Source organism: Bidens hawaiensis, unplaced genomic scaffold, assembly GCF_021521415.1.
Source record: "Bidens hawaiensis isolate Kalapana, Puna unplaced genomic scaffold, B.hawaiensis_p1.1 tig00018032_1, whole genome shotgun sequence".
In the NCBI taxonomy this organism is placed as follows: Eukaryota; Viridiplantae; Streptophyta; class Magnoliopsida; order Asterales; family Asteraceae; genus Bidens; species Bidens hawaiensis.
The window spans coordinates 24,704-41,215 of NW_027492721.1; the positions used below are offsets into that span (position 1 = coordinate 24,704).

At 37.0% G+C, this 16,512-nt stretch overlaps 1 pseudogene; it reads right to left on the minus strand.

Annotated features, from left to right (window-relative positions):
• Positions 1–14,393: 14,393 nt before the first annotated feature.
• On the minus strand, positions 14,394–15,878 carry LOC143555250 (fasciclin-like arabinogalactan protein 4 pseudogene; annotated as a pseudogene).
• Positions 15,879–16,512: the final 634 nt, after the last annotated feature.

Here is a 16,512-nt window from a genome sequence, read left to right on the forward strand (position 1 = left end):
AGCGATTAATCAGGATTAATCGGATCGGACTTTAATGTATATTTTTCAGTTTATATATACACGCACACATTTTTATATGTAATTTTGAATTTTATACATAGACAAACATATTTTGGCTGAAATCTGGCTTGAAACCACTGGTTTTCGCTTGAATCTCGCGCAGAACCGCCGATTTTGGTCGTCATCTCGTTGGAAACTGCTTATTTTGGTCGGAATCTTGCCGGAAACCACCGTGATGTACACAAAATTATACATCTTTTGTACATCAATACACTCCAATTTATGGTATTTCTTGAGAATTTTAGTTAAGAAATGACATTTAACTTGTTTAATTTGAATTTCCAGGTATAAACGAGCTAATAAAAGAAAAACGAGCAGTTTTCTAGAAGAAATGGCGATGAAATGCACTTCCAGCGCTAAGCATGCCCCATGCCCATGAAGACACAACCCAATGCATAGTCAGGCACAGCTATGTGCTCATTCAAGCACAACCTGATGTCAACTATAACAAATAGAAAAGTACAATTTGTCATCTAGCAAGGTCAAGCACAGCCATGTGCCCACTTTGGCACAACCAGATGCCTAACATGATGGAAGCAAAAAAGGACAGTTGTCGGCCAATGAGGGTTCACACAGCCCATGCTTAACTTGGCACACCCGATGGTCAAATGTGTGCACATTCTTAAAGTACAAGAGATATTCTGTCAGAGATTTGGGGACCAGCATGGGTTGTGCCGAATTTGGCATACCCTGTGCCTCCTGTAGCGGTTTGCCTATAAATTGGCCTTTTGTGTTATCTTCAAGACACACCGAATTACATACACAAAAACACTCCATTATCACCATAATTCCAGAAGATTGAAGGCAAGAAGAAGCTCTTGAAGATCCATACAACATCAAGAAGGAGTTCTAGCATTCATATAATCATCTAGCTTGGTTCTTGGGTTAGATTATCTTAAAGTTAATTATGAATGCCATGTTCTTTTACTTTGATGTATATTTCATTATTATCATGAGCTAAACTCTTCATTTCACCTTAACTTATGATGAAACTTGATAACTTTTGATGGTTTGAAATAATATATGGTAATTTTATTTTGAAATAATAACTAATTCTTGGTTATCCTTTGATGAAATATTGTGTTTAAACAATTGAAATAAATATACCAGAATTATAAATGGTATATCTTGTTATGTTGAAAGACTCTTGATTTTATCATTTATTTATAAATGTTGTTCTTGCAACTTTATAACTTTTAATCTAGAAATAGTTAAAATAATTCTTGAATATTAACATGAAAATTGGTTAAACACATATCCTCATGTTTAGATTTGAAAAGATTGAACATTTGTTATGAATTGATATTCTTGTTAAGTAATATTATAAGTATTTTGTTAACACAACTATTTTGATATTACACTTGGGTTGAAAATTCATAAATTAAAGGAATACTTGAAGTTTGTCTGATTTAATCAACCATTGGTGGATTAGGTGTTTTTCATGTGCTCTTTCTGAACGGTTGTTAGATTTGAGTTTCGTAATTGAATGATAATCTATATCCTTAAATTTCAACATAAAGGTTCACTTACAAATGTGATTTGAGGTGATTAGTTTGTATAATTCATACTAGTTTTCCAAAAAAATCAAAGGAATAGTTATCTATAACTAGTGACTACTCTTTTCCATAAATAAATTAAAAAAGTGAATTATGATATATTTGAATTTACCATCATAAGAAGTCAAGTGGATTCTAAAGTTAAGGTGATAGCTTTTAAATATTGAATCTTTCCATTATAATATTTTTGCTTGCTTTGTATTATTGTTATAAGTCACTTTAAAAACTACTAAAAAAAAACTAAAACTTTTAAGATATGTCTTACGGTTATTTTAAAATGCAAAGATTTAATATTGAAATTTACGTGTCCACGGATTGATACTCGGTTCTTACCGCGACTATATTACTTACACGTTTGGTACACTTGCCATTTGTGTGTGTTTTATTAAGTTTAAGTGAAAACCCATTTTTTAAAACCCGGCAAAGTGTGACAAATCTTTAATAAAAAAATATATATATCTCACACACATCAAGTTTTTGGCGCCGTTACCGGGAACACGGTAAAATTTTAATACTAATCTAAGTCTTTATTTTAACCGTTGTTTATAATTGTTAAAAAAAATTTTTAAAAAAAATTTATTACATTTTAGTATATTTAAGTTTTAGTCTAAAAAAATGGTTTATTTATTTCAACTTTACTTTTAGTTCACTTTTACTTGTTTAGTTTCTTTAAATATTTTCTTAAGTAATGAATGTCCACCACGCCCGAACTTGAGCTTGTTTCACCGCTTTCGGAACCCGAACGTCACCTTCACCAAAGGTTACGCAACCGTTCACGTGTAGTAGCTGAGACAATCGAAAACGAGGCGTTTGCAGACGTGACAATCGAAGAAAACATGGCGGAACAAAATAGGCCAGAACACGAACCTAACATGAACCAATACGGTAAGCCGACCCTCGAAGGTTATGGAAGTGGCGTGGCACCACCAGAAATCACTGTAAACTTCGAAATCAAATCCAGCATCATTCATATGGTGGAAAATTCTGTTCAATTTCATGGGCTTCTCGATGAAGATCCCTTGTCTCATATCGCTCGATTCTTACGAATCTGCGGTACTTTCAAAATCCAAAACTGCTCTGATGACCAAATTAGGCTCAAGCTTTTTCCATTCTCTCTCCGAGGCCATGCCTTGGATTGGCTAGAGTCACTGCCATCTGACACCACTTACCAATTGAGATCAGATGGTAGAGCAGTTCCTCCTGAAATATTTTCCACCAGACAAAACCGCAAAGTACCGAGCCAGCATCACCGGATTCAGAACCGACGAAGATGAGTCACTGCATGCAGCCTGGGAGAGATACAAGGGCCTGCTAAGAAGATGCCCACACCATGGGTTGAACAAATGGCTCCAAGTTCAAACGTTCTCCGATGCCCAATTTAGCCAAAACAAGCAGGCAATAGATCAAATCGCCGGTGGAGATCTCGGAACCAAATCTCCCAACGAAGCATTCAAGGTTCTAGAGAAAGCAGCCAAGAAAAGCTTCAAATACAACCCACCACGATCAACCCCATCACACAAGGGTATGCACCATGTTGACTCCAACACTCTTGTCACTACACAACTCGAAGCGCTCTCAAAGAAGTTTGAGCACCTAAAAACAGAGTTGGTGAAAGCAAAGACTAAGTGCGGCACTTGTGGGGGCGAACACAAAACGAAATATTGCCACCAAAGCATGATGGTTGAAGATGTTGATTTTGTGAGCCGACAGGACAACACCTTCGGGAACGCATATAACCCTGGTTGGAGGAATCATCCTAATTTCAGTTGGAAGGATGGAGCAAACAATCAAACACCACCTGGGTTTGACAAGCGTCCTTTTAACCAAACTCATCCAGCCCAGCCAAAACCTCAATACCACAGCCAAGGGCCAAGCACCAGTCAACACCCAAACAATGGGGATACTGTGGAGATTCTTTTAACACGACTCTTTGCCAGTACTGAAACTTCAAACAAACTGACCGAAGAAAGGTTCCCGAAGAATGAGGCGGAGTTAAGGAATCAAAAGGCGTCTTTACAAAACATCGAAAATCAAGTGGGTCAACTAGCCTAGTTGCTTTCTGAAAGACAACCCGGTGGTCTTCCAAGCAACACAGTAACAAACCCAAATGCTCAAGCTAATGCCATAACATTAAGAAGTGGCAAGACCACTCAAGATGTGGTATCCCCATCACAGCCAGTTGATGATGAGACTGAGATTCCTGACAAGGTGCATGATCGGCAAGTCCCAGCAAGTACCGCACAAGTCAAAGAACCAGTAAAACCATATGTCCCACCCATTCCTTACCCAAACCGTCTTAAGAAAGACAAGATGGAAGCCTAGTATGGAAAATTCCTTGAACTCTTCAAACAATTGCACATCAATCTTCCTTTCATCGAAGCCATCTCACAAATGCCAAAGTATGCAAAGTTCCTGAAAGATGTGTTGACAAACAAGAGAAAGTTGGAAGAGCTGTCACATGTAACTTTGAATGAAGAATGCTCTGCTATCCTTCAAAACAAGTTGCGGACAAAGAAGACCGATCCAGGGAGTTTTACCATCCCTTGCTTGATAGGAGATTTATTTTTCAGCAATGCCCTAGCTGATCTCGGAGCTAGCATTAACTTGATGCCTTATGCGGTGTTTTCTAAATTAGGACTAGGAGAACCAAAACCAACCCGCATGAGCATCCAGCTAGCCGATCGATCAGTGAAGTATCCTAGGGGCATAGTTGAAAACATGTTAGTCAAAATTGATAAATTTGTTTTTCCGGTAGACTTTGTAATCCTCGATATGGACGAGGACAAATCTGTACCCCTCATCTTAGGGAGACCATTTCCAGCCACCGCTAGGGCTCTCATTGATGTTTGCACAGGCAAACTCACACTAAGGGTTGAAGATGAGGAGGTAACATTCGATATAGGTAGATCCATGAAACACCCGCAACACACTGATGATTCAGTTTATTATATTGACGTGTGTTAGTCTATAGTAAGTTGTCACCTTCGCGAAACCATTGAAAAGGAAGCATGCAACACTCAGCTGATTGAGAAAAAGGCATACTCCATCATCCATGAGGAGCAATCCACTGAGGATCAGGAAGCAAGTGAACATCAAGAAACGTACGAGACCGTTGACCGCAAATTGGAACCAAAGGCGAAACCCTCTGTTGAAGATCCACCAGTTCTTGAACTTAAGGAACTTCCCTCCACCTCGAGTACGCCTTTCTCGATGATGAATCTCAATTACCCGTCATCATCTCTTCCTGTTTATCAAATGAGGAAAAGAAAAGACTACTTGAAGTTCTCAAACTCCACAAGAAAGCAATTGCTTGGAAAATCATGGACATCAAAGGAATCAGTCCATCATTTTGCACTCACAAAATCCTGATGAAAGAGGACTTCAAACCAGTCGTGCAGCATCAAAGACGTCTCAATACAAACACGCAAGACGTTGTAAAGAAAGAAGTCATCAAGATGCTCGATGCTGGATTGATATACCCAATCTCCAATTCCCCTTTGTAACACCCCGGCTAAAGCGGAATACACCCGAGTGTGACGTACAGATTGCCCAAAACACATGTGACACTATTAAGTGACAATATTATCATTAATTAATTTAAACATCAAGTACACAAGTTTGTAACAAGAAATACAAGGAAAATACAAGAACACTTAACAACTTGTCCATTTATTAATATAACCTAAGTACGTAAATGAAATCGAAGCAATTGAACGTCACGAACTAGAATTAAAAGCATAAAAATTAATATTAACTGACGACTCATAAAAAGTAGATATTCATACAAGCATTATAAGTATTTTCTAAGCGATTCCTAGAATCCTCAGTATCCAAACAATCCCACGGATTATTAAAAGTTTGACCAAAGTTTGACTTTCCGTTTACTTTGACCAAAAGGTCCAAGTTGTTGACCGTTGATTAAAAATATTGACCGTTGACCAAAATATTGACCGTTGACCCTAAATGTTGACCGACGATCAAAATATTGATCGTTGACCAACTACCCGTTGATGGCTTTTGACCAATTATCTAGACTTAAAATAATCATAAGATATTCATAGTCGCAACCTAACAATCGATCATGTAATTAGCAGTTAATCATTTTTCATGCAACCCTATGACTAAGTCACACTTTTACCAATTTCATTTCTCATAAGTAAGACCAAGCATTTAGTCAAATAATTTCAAGTTGACCAATAAAGTCAAATTCCGATATAACACAACAATCTTTGTACAAACTACAACTATTTTTACCAAACATCATGCTGGATAAATTTGGGCAGGTTTTAAGTCACCAAAACTTATTTTTCTAACAAGTCAAAACATTAAAATAATTTACCAAATAATTCCCACAGATAATTTCAAGTATTAGGAACAAGATACAATTTTCTTGTAATTTTTCAACACTCACAAACATCATGAAAATTCATACACTACAGCAACCTATTTTCAGCTACCTTATCAGCACAACAGAATGTAAATATTTATTAAAAATTCCATATATGTCCAATTGATGCAAGACCAATTGTATTGAATTCCTAATTCAATTTATAACATTAAAGAAGTGGAATAACACCCATATCTATTTTCAATATCAAGATATACAATTTCCAACACAGCTCAGAAAATTTCTCTTTCAATCAGGATTGCAACCCGATTTTTTAAATTAATAAAACCTAATCAAACAAGGTCCAAAAATTATGGTTCTTGACTTTTTGAAAACTATATTCAAAGTACTTAATCATAGTATCACAAATAAATCATAAACACCAACGTATCATCATGTTATACAATATACAATCTAAAACACAGAATCTGTCAACAAGAAGATTTAAACCAAAAGTCACATAAATCATGATTCTTATATCCTTATGATCTTTAATCATCAAGGGACCATTTTCTATAACCAAATCTCATGTATTTCATTATTTTACTGATTTATAAAATAATATTTATGTACAAAATGTTTCCATATTTTCTTTTATGACAAGACACACAATTTATTTTAAAACCATCAACTTGATCATCTTTTTATTTCTTATGATTACATATGTTTGGATACTCAATCCCACAATCCCAAATCAAAGAAACATAAACAAAATATATATTAACCATGCTTACTTACTTGCTTGATCAATGCTATATCACTATTTGTTCCAAGAATCACCCAACTTGATTATGATATTTTGAGAGTGTTTTAGAAAAATAAAATGTATATGTGTGTGCTGTGATATGGACGGCCAAAAGGAAGAAAAAGAAAATTTATAACCTTAATTGTTATTTACTCATCATTAACACAATCATTAAGACATAATTAATTTTATAAATACATGTGACATGTTACATTCTATTATAAGCATTTTCTAGTAACCATATGTTGTGTACTAGTCTTTTTGTTACTTGTCATGTAATATATCATAGGTTATGTTATTTTAATTATTCACTTCTCCTACAACATATAAGTATACAACAACTAATCATGTAGCATGTAACACAATTTCACCCACCACATTTAATACATGTAACATATCATATGTGACAAATTTACTATAACCTATCATATATTATAACATGTGTGACAAGTTTATTATTCTAGTTATCAATAACTTGTTACTCTCACTTAGGTAACCATCGACACCACTGACTCAATGTATGCATACATGACACTATATGCATGGGAGTTCATTAACTTAGTTAACAGAACTAACTGGGTTTACTAACACATTCAACAGGATTTAACTGAAAATGCCGGGTGTCACATCGGGGATTAGAAATGTTGAATGTATATTTTATTATGGAGTTGGATATTATAATATGTTTTTATACATATATTTATAAATAAAAACCGAAAATTTAAAACGGGTCGGATTTTCGGGTTTGAAAAGTAACGAATGTTACACCCTTGGGTAAGCCTAGTACAGGTGGTACAAAAAAAGGGTGGTATGACTGTTGTAACAAATGATAAGAATGAATTAATTCCTATGAGAACCATCAAGGCTGGAGAGTATGCATTGATTACTGCAAACTAAACGACGCCACAAGAAAAGATCACTTTCCCCTTCCTTTCATTGATCAGATGCTTGAGCGTTTATCAGGGAAGATGTATTATTGTTTTCTTGATGGTTTTTCTGGATACTTCCAAATTCCTATCTCCCCTGAAGATCAGGAGAAAACGACATTCACATGCCCTTATGGCACATTTGCCTACCGGCGAATGCCCTTTGGACTGTGTAATGCCCCAACCACTTTTCAACGTTGTATGGTGGCTACCTTTCATGACATGATCGAGGACTCTATGGAGGTATTTATGGATGATTTCTCTGTTTTCGGAGATTCTTTTGATCATTGTCTTCAGAATTTGAGAAAAATGTTAACAAGATGTGAAGAAGCCAATCTTGTATTGAACTAGGAAAAATGTCACTTTATGGTCAAAGAGGGCATTGTCTTGGGACACAAAATATCCCAGGCAGGACTTGAAGTCAATAAAGCAAAAATCGAGACCATTTCAAAGCTCCCGCCACCCACATCTGCCAAATCCATTCGAAGTTTTCTTGGTCATGCTGGCTTTTATCGCCGCTTCATAAAAGACTTTTCAAAAATAGCTCGGCCAATGACACAACTTCTAGAAAAAGATGTTCCCTTCGTGTTCTCAGAGGAATGTCTAAAATCATTCCATTTTTTAAAGGATAAGCTTGTTGATGCCCCCAATCATGGTAGCTCCAGACTGGACACTCCCGTTTGAACTCATGTGTGATGCAAGTGATTTCGCAGTTGGGGCAGTGTTGGGTCAAAGAAAAGATAAGAACTTTCATCCTATTTACTACGCCAGCAAGACTCTCAATGAGGCTCAAGAAAACTACACCACCACTGAGAAGGAGCTTTTGGCGGTAGTATTTGCATTTTATAAGTTTCGTTCTTATCTTATCCTTTCCAAAACCATTGTCTACACAGACCATGCAGCCATTAAATATCTTTTTAGCAAACAAGATGCTAAACCTCGATTAATCCGATGGATTCTGCTTGTTCAAGAATTCGATATTGAAATCAAAGATAAGAAAGGCGTCGAGAATGTAGTAGCCGACCACCTCTCCCGTTTGGAATGCCCAGCTTCACAAGAATTAGTGGGGTCCCATATAAATGACAATTTCCCCCACTAACTTCTTATGTATATCCAAACAAACGAAGAGGAATGCCCATGGTTTTCTGACATTGCCAACTATCTCGCAAGTGGGGTCATGATCAAAGGTTTGACACATCAACAAAAAAGAAAATTCTTTTCCGATGTCAAACATTATTTTTGGGAGGATCCACACTTGTCCAGGATCGGAGTTGATCAAGTCGTTCGTCGATGTGTGTTCGGAGATGAAGCAACCAAAATCCTCCAACGTTGTCATAAAGGACCCACAGGAGGACATCATGGGGTCACATTCACTGCAAAGAAGGTGTTTAATGCCGGTTTCTTCTGGCCCACCATCTTTCGAGATGCTCATGACCTTGTAAAATCTTGTGATGCATGCCAACGGGCAAGCAACATTTCTGCACGAGATGAAATGCCTCAAAAGGCCATACAAGTTTGTGAAGTGTTCGATGTTTGGGGGATTGACTTTATGGGACCATTCCCGACTTCATTTGGAAATCGGTATATCCTAGTTGCTGTCGATTATGTTTCAAAATGGGTGGAAGCTCAGGCCTTACCCACCAACGATGCTAGGGTAGTTGTTAAATTCCTAAAAAAAATTGTTCTCACGCTTTGGTGTCCCAAAAGCACTCATTAGTGACCGTGGAACACATTTCTGCAACGCCCAGATGGAAAAGGCAATGTCTCGCTATGGTGTCCACCACCGATTCTCAACATCATACCACCCACAAACCAATGGGCAAGTTGAAGTCACTAACCGGGGCATTAAGCGAGTTCTTGAGAAAACAGTCGGACAAAATCGTAAGAATTGGTCTGAAAAGTTAGATGACGCATTATGGGCTTTGCGAACCGCTCATAAAACTCCTATCGGTACCACACCGTTTAGGTTGATTTATGGAAAAGCTTGTCATATTCCTGTGGAATTGGAGCATCGAGCTTACTGGGCGTTGAAAGCCGTTAATCTCGACTTAGTCGATGCAAGCGAGACTCGGCTCATGCAAATTCATGAGCTAGAGGAATTGAGAAATCAAGCTTATGCGAATTCCACAATATACAAGGAACACACTAAGTTGTTACATGATAAACGATTGAAAGAAAACAAAGAATTCAAAACGGGTGATCGTGTTTTGCTTTACAACTCTAGGTTGCGTTTATTTCCCGGAAAGTTGAAGTCTCGGTGGTCGGGTCCATAAACGGTCCAAAAATTCTTCCCGTACGGAACCGTGGAGGTAGAACATGATGACGGTAGCAATTTCAAGGTTAACGGCCACCGCTTAAAACATTATGTCGTCGACAGACCGGCCGAGCTAACTTTGGAGGTTGTCCACCTCCATCCCAAAAACGAATAAATAATGCTCGGGTCTAGCCAGGACCCTTAACCAAAAACATGGCACATGTACATAGTTTTTGCTTAAAAAAAAATCTTTTCCGGGAAATGTCTAGACAATTTTCAGCGTGTTTGGGGTACTAGTTGTTCCGTGCCCAGTCTAGACGTTATATTATCTTATTTTTATGACTTTTAATTTTTGATGTTTGTTTGGATGGTTTTTGCCTCTTTCGTTGAAACATCCACCTCGAAGACAAGTGTGGATTTCGGATGCAGCCCTACGTCGCCGGCATATAGGGGAGTCTCTTTTCATCATTTCCCTACATTTTGTATTGCATTTTTATATTTCTTTTCACATTGAGGGCAATGTGAGATTCAAGTGTGGGGAGGGGTTTACTTGAACTTTGTTTTGTCCAATAATATATTTTCGAAAAATCTCTCCAAATTTTAATTTTTGTGTCAAAATTAAAATAATAATAATAATAAATAAAAGACCGTTAAGCCTTTAATAAATTTTTGACAAAACCAAGGGTTAAGGTGGTTTTCCGAAAAGTGCTCGAACAAACCAACCGCCGAATCAACTTTATTTTAATGTGAATACCGAAAATATGGTTTGTATTTATTGAGAAAAACTTTATGCAAAATGTGGCGTTTAAACCCAATCCCTCCGTTCCCGTGAGCAAAGCTTCAAGCCTTATTACAATATATCATCGGTTACGTTTTGGCGGATTGAGTGAGTCATTTGTTTCATGTGAATTAGAACTTGTTTGGGCATACCCTTCGAGATCTGAACGAAATATTTGTATAAAGATGGAGGTAATATATGTCCTACCCAAACATTTCCTCAAACACCATCACAAACCACATTAACCCTACCAAAGAAACATTTCCTTTTACCCAACACAAAATCATCTAACCACATCAACATCTTCAATTTCAAACAATTTTACACCATTTTTTATTTCAAGATCAAGTTTCAAGAAGACCAAAGGAAGTCAAGAAATATGTTTCAATTGTTTCAATTGTTGGTCACTTTTTTGTATATAGTCATACAAAAAAAACACTCAAAAGAAGATCACCATACACAAAAGGTGATGAAAGGAGCAAATTTTGTGAACTCAAAAAGCATGGAAGATTTATCACAGCTCCCGATCAAGTTACATTTGTTTATATTTACTTTTCTTTTAAACCCATGAACCTTAAACCAACAAACCTTCCACACTCTATCCAAACTAAACACCCACATATATTACCTCCCTGTTTATGCAAACATTTCAATAAGTGGGTGGAGAATGGATCCCTCGACAAGCTTATTTTTCACAAGTTGCATTTTGACAAGAGTGTTCATATACATACAACATTACATGTATGATCAGATATAAAACCGAGTTTGAGTGAACATTGTGAGAACGTGGAATTTTGCATAAAAAGAAACTCATAAATATAAACCATGTTTTCCTATGTCACTACATATATTCATAAGATCTCCGTTGACTGGGTTGTTCGTGTATCTTTCTTCGGGGCCACCTTAACTTTTTGGGGATGTTATAGCTACGGTCTCGTTATCCTTTGCCTTTTGGAGAATTTTCATGTTTAGCTTTCTTGAGGACAAGCAAGGTTCAAGTGTGGAGATGTTTGATGTACACAAAATTATACATCTTTTATACATCAAATACGCTCCAATCTATGGTATTTCTTGGGAATTTTAGTTAAGAAATGACACTTTGTTTAATTTGAATTTCCAGGGATAAACGAGCTAATAAAAGAAAAACGAGCAATTTTCTAGAAGAAATGGCGATGAAATGCACTTCCAGCGCTAAGCATGTCCCATGCCCAGGAAGACACAGCCCAATGCATAGTCAGGCACAGCTATGCGCTCATTCAAGCACAACCTGATGTCTACTATAACAAATAGAAAAGTACAATTTGTCATCTAGCAAGGTCAAGCACAGCCATGTGCCCACTTTGGCACAGCCTGATGCCTAACATGATGGAAGCAAAAAAGGACAGTTGTCGGCCAATGAGGGTTCACACAGCCCATGCTTGACTTGGCACACCCGATGGTCAAATGTGTGCACATGCTTCAAGTACAAGAGATATTCTGTCAGAGATTTGGGGACCAGCATGGGCTGTGCCGAATTTGGCATACCCTATGCCTCCTGCAGCAGTTTGCCTATAAATTGGCCTTTTGTGTTCTCTTCAAGACACACCGAATTACATACACAAAAACACTCCCTTATCACCATAATTCCAGAAGATTGAAGGCAAGAAGAAGCTCTTGAAGATCCATACAACATCAAGAAGGAGTTCTAGCATTCACATAATCATCTAGCTTGGTTCTTGGGTTAGATTATCTTAAAGTTAATTATGAATGCTATGTTCTTTTACTTTGATGTATATTTCATTATTATTATGAGCTAAACTTTTCATATCATCTTAACTTATGATGAAACTTGATAACTTTTGATGGTGTGAAATAATATATGGTAATTTTATGTTGAAATAATGACTAATTCTTGGTTATCCTTTGATGAAATATTATGTTTAAACAATTGAAATTAATATACAAGAATTATAAATGGTATATCTTGTTATGTTGAAAGACTCTTGATTTTATCATTTATTTATAAATGTTGTTCTTGCAACTTTATAACTTTTAATCTAGAAATAGTTAAAATAATTATTGAATATTAACATGAAAATTGGTTAAACACATATCCTCATGTTTAGATTTGAAAAGATTGAACATTTGTTATGAATTGATATTCTTGTTAAGTAATATTATAAGTATTTTGTTAACACAACTATTTTGATATTACACTTGGGTTGAAAATTCATAAATTGAAGGAATACTTGAAGTTTGTCTAATTTAATCAACCATATGTGGATTAGGTGTTTTTCATGTGATCTTTCCGTATGGTTGTTAGATTTGAGTTTCGTAATTGAATGATAATCTATATCCTTAAATTTCAACATAAAGGTTCACTTACAAATGTGATTTGAGGTGATTAGTTTGTATAATTCATACTAGTTTTCCAAAAAAAATCAAAAGAATACTTATCTATAACTAGTGACTACTCTTTTCCATAAATAAATTAAAAAAGTGAATTTATCATATATTTAAATTTACCATCATAAGAAGTCAAGTGGATTCTAAAGGTAAGATAATAGCTTTTAAATCTTGAATCTTTCCATTATAATATTTTTGCTTGCTTTGTATTATTGTTATAAGTCACTTTAAATATTACTTTAAAAAAACTAAAACTTTTAAGATATGTCTTACGGTTATTTTAAAATGCAAAGATTTAATATTGAAATTTACGTGTCCACGGATTGATACTCGGTTCTTACCTCGACTATATTACTTACACGATTGATACACTTGCCATTTGTGTGTGTGTTTTATTAAGTTTAAGTGAAAACCCATTTTTTAAAACCCGACAAAGTGTGACAAATCTTTAATAAAAATATATATATATATCTCACACACATCACACCGATTTTGGCCGGATTTGACTATTGACTGATTAAATGGATGACTAACCCAAAATAAATCAGTGAAGTGGGGATTAGCGATTAATCAGTGACTAGTTGAGATTTTTGCAACACTGCTGCCAGGTTGGGTTTCGCGGATGAGTGTTTTTGCTTGGTTGGGATGTTTCAAAAGTGTATCAAATTTTGGAGTTGTTAGGCATCGAACAAATGGTTGGCCAAATATATATACAAACGATGAGCCCTTTTAAATGAAATATCAATGGTTTTAGAAGTTGCCATGAAACGAAAAACAAAATGTGTACCAAATCTATCAAGAAGTCAAAACTTAAAACGTACAAATTAAGTGATTATATTTGAACAAGTAAATAATGGGCATTTGACAATAAGCATAAATGGGCCTACATCTATCCATATGGCCCAAAGAAAGTGTCAAAAAATTGGGCCATGATATGATAATCCAACAACTGATGACAGCAACGCAGAACATATCTATCACTCTCCAAACCGTACTCAAGTGTGCTGGCAGTCCACCACAACAATCTATCTAGGAATAAATGTCTTCCCAATCGCAGCCGTCCAAACCCAAACTTCACACTCTGTCATCCACTTCCATTCCATGACCACCCTTCATCTTCATTATTATTCCCTACCACAGCAAATAACAACCCACCAAATTGGCATTACAATCCAAACAACTCATTTGTTGTTTTATCCACTTTACCCCTCACTCTCCCCCGTTCTACCCAAATCTTCATCTCCATTAATAATTTTGAATTATAAATTTATAATAATATAACCAAATGTAACAAAAATGAAGAATCATACAAATACATACAATGATGATAATAATAATAACAATAATCCTGTACACAAATTGACACGCTGTACCGTCGCAAAAGAGTGTAATTCGTCTCTGGAATCCGGTGACAATGACGGAACCAACACTTCCGGTGGAGTATTACTATTGGTATCCAACGGTAACGGTGCCGGAGCGCCGTGAATTAACGGTACGTTTGCAACAATTAAGTTTTTTCCGAATATCTCTTTCGGTAACAAAACCCTAGATATACCAAATATTGCAACCGGATTCTGATCTAAAACAGTTTGTGTAACCGAAGCTTCAACAATGCCTGTATTAATAGCAACCGATCCGTTAACCCTAGATATGTTTAACGTGAAGCTACCGGCGCCTTTGTCTTCGGTAGCTAGCGTTGGTTGAACCGGATTCACAATCGATTGAAGCGAACCGAGTGGATAATATGAATGCAGCACGTGAAACTTTAACACGTCGGCTTTCTTATCCGCCGGTAACGACTGGAAATTCGCCGACGGCGGTAGATCGGCGAACGCGTCGTCCGTCGGAACAAATAACGTGATTCCGGCGCCGCCTTCGTCGGATTCAAATTCCGATACGACTCCGGATGCCGCCAGCATTGATGCTGCCACGTTGAAGTTATGGCCGTCGGTTAATGCCTTTGTTATGTTAAGCCCTAACGGCGGCCGTGTCTCCGACGCGAGTAGATCCAATCCGTACGGGACGATGAGCGAATCTACGGAGAATATGCTGACGTTGTACGGAAGCGTTTTGATTAATGAGATGACCGTGGCGGAGTTAGGCGGTTGAGAGTATACCGCCGGTGACCGGACGGTGGTGGTGTTGGTTTGAGCGTCGTAGGTGACGTTGACGCAGCCGAAGTTACTGGTGGCGCGTGAGGTGGTTTGGAAGAGAGTGGTGATGAGTTCGCCGGAGGGTGGGAGTCCGGTGAGGTCGGTGACGGAGAGGTATTGCAACAGGACGTGGTAGCGGATGACGTCAGCGATGTTGCTGGAGGATGGAGAGTGGCGGATGACGTCGGAGGATCGGAGGATGGAGTTTGGGACGGCGAGGATGGTGACGGAGGGGCGGTGGGTGATGTCGTCGGCGACGGTGGTGGTGGTGAGGAGGTTGTTGAAATCAGAGAAGTCTGGGTATGGGGATAAGAGGTGAGTGATGTTAACGGCGGCGGCGGCGGCGGCGGCGGTGGTGGTGGTGGAGTGGAATAATAATAATAATAATAATAAGAGGAAATATAAAGATATAGTAAGGGTATAATGGGAAACGGCCATTTGATTATTATTTCTGCCCAGTGGAAGCTGGACTCGTGAGAGTGATAGGGGTGTGAATGATTTGTTGAAAGCATATACATTCCGAGTTTGAACTACTCTGACATTAAGTCCATGTACTTGTATTGTTTCTCTACTTTACTCCCTTTACATTACACTTGTGTCTTTTTAATAAACATGAGCAAAATTTTTTAACTATTTAATTAAACGAGTATATATGACTTGTTCGTTTAGCTTGTGAGCTTCTTAAGCTTGTATTGGACTTGCTTCTTGAATCATCAAATGATATGTTCCCTTACGTTTGTTGGTTACGTAATACGTGTGGTTTGGTTTATGTTTATATCTTAAGCTTGTATTTGACTTGATTCTTGAATCATCAAATGATATGTTGTTATAGTTTGGATATTGTTGCTTACTTATATAATGTTTCATATTGTTGAATCATGTGATGATGATGTGGTGACTTATAGACTTCAATCTGAATATTGTTGTTTATGTTTAATTGGTGCTCGTATGTGCTCTTCTATGTTCGTTTAATTATGCTTGCATTCGTTGTGAATGTTAACGAGCGAAACGAATACGAACGTCTTTATTTTCTAAATGAATGAACGCGAACAAAAAATCACTTCTTTAAGTGATCCTGCTCATTTGTTTGTTTGGCTATAACTAAACTAACAAATAAAAATACTATATTCATATTTATTCGATTTACTACTCGCCTATTTCTTAGTGTAGTGATTTTTTTTAAACATCAAAACATCGGGGGTGGGGGTGGGTGGGGGGTTTCCTTATTTTAGTTTCTCATAACTTTCTTTTATAACTTTTGGGAAAAG